Genomic DNA, 1,212 nt, shown 5'->3' on the forward strand with positions numbered 1-1,212 from the left:
ATCTTTTTATTTTTCTAAAAAAAGTTATCTTTGTTATTTTAGATATGATGATTTTGTTTTATTAGATTTCATTCTATATAAATTATTAATTTCGAAATTATATTAACATATTAAATTAATAATAAATATGTTTATGTATATTCAAAATATATTTGTTTACATATATTTAGTTTTGAATTTAATTGTCCACTTTTTATGGTAAAAGATTATTATGATGTCCATAAATATAGATTGTTTTGTTTTTTTTTTGCTGTCATTAATCCTGTTTGCCAACTGTTTTTATTTTCATGAAATGTTTTTTTAAAATTAGGGGGTGTTTGGCTTAAAGTTGTCCTTCCCAATTAATAGTATAGATGTATCATAATAATACAACTTTTTCCACATACAGTAAAACCTCTATAAATTAATAATGTTGGGACCATGAAAATCTATTAATTTATAGAGGTATTAATTTATCGATAAATTAATAATTATTAATTTATAGAGAGATATTCCTAATTTGGAACATATTTTCAAAACAATATTTAAAAATAAGATTTAATCATGATAATTAGTATTTTATATAATCAATTACAAATAAAACAATAATTATTATGTATTAAAAGAGAATGCTAACTATATTTCATATAGTAAAATATTATAAATAAAATCTAACAAAAACTAATGTGTCTATATATACATATATTTTGAAAAATTTATCTAATTATTAATTTATAATATTGATGGGACCATATATTTACAAAGGATTTTCAAAAAATTTATTATCTTATTATTTTATCGAAATGTGTCTAAAATTATACTGGTCCCAAGTTGGGATCGGAAAAATTTATTAATTTATAGAGATTATTAATTTATCGAGTATTAATTTATAGAGGTTTTACTGTATGTTGCAATATAAGTTTTTGAAAAGAGACATATATTAATATATACATAAAATGTATATATTAAAGTATTATTGGTAATTGTATAGCACGGTCATGTGATGAAACAAGTTATGAATTACATAATTATGATTATACATGTTATTACAGGTTGTCTACTATAGTATAACTCACAAAATATTTTAATACGAAACTAAACTATTTAAACAAAAAATGTTATGTCAACATCATTTCATTATTTTAAATATCTATACTATTAATTGGGAAGGACAACTTGAAGCCAAACACCCCCAATTTTAAAAAAAAAAATTTCATGAAAATAAAACAAGTT

This window comes from Capsella rubella, unplaced genomic scaffold, assembly GCF_000375325.1.
Source record: "Capsella rubella cultivar Monte Gargano unplaced genomic scaffold, Caprub1_0 scaffold_1, whole genome shotgun sequence".
In the NCBI taxonomy this organism is placed as follows: domain Eukaryota; kingdom Viridiplantae; phylum Streptophyta; class Magnoliopsida; order Brassicales; family Brassicaceae; genus Capsella; species Capsella rubella.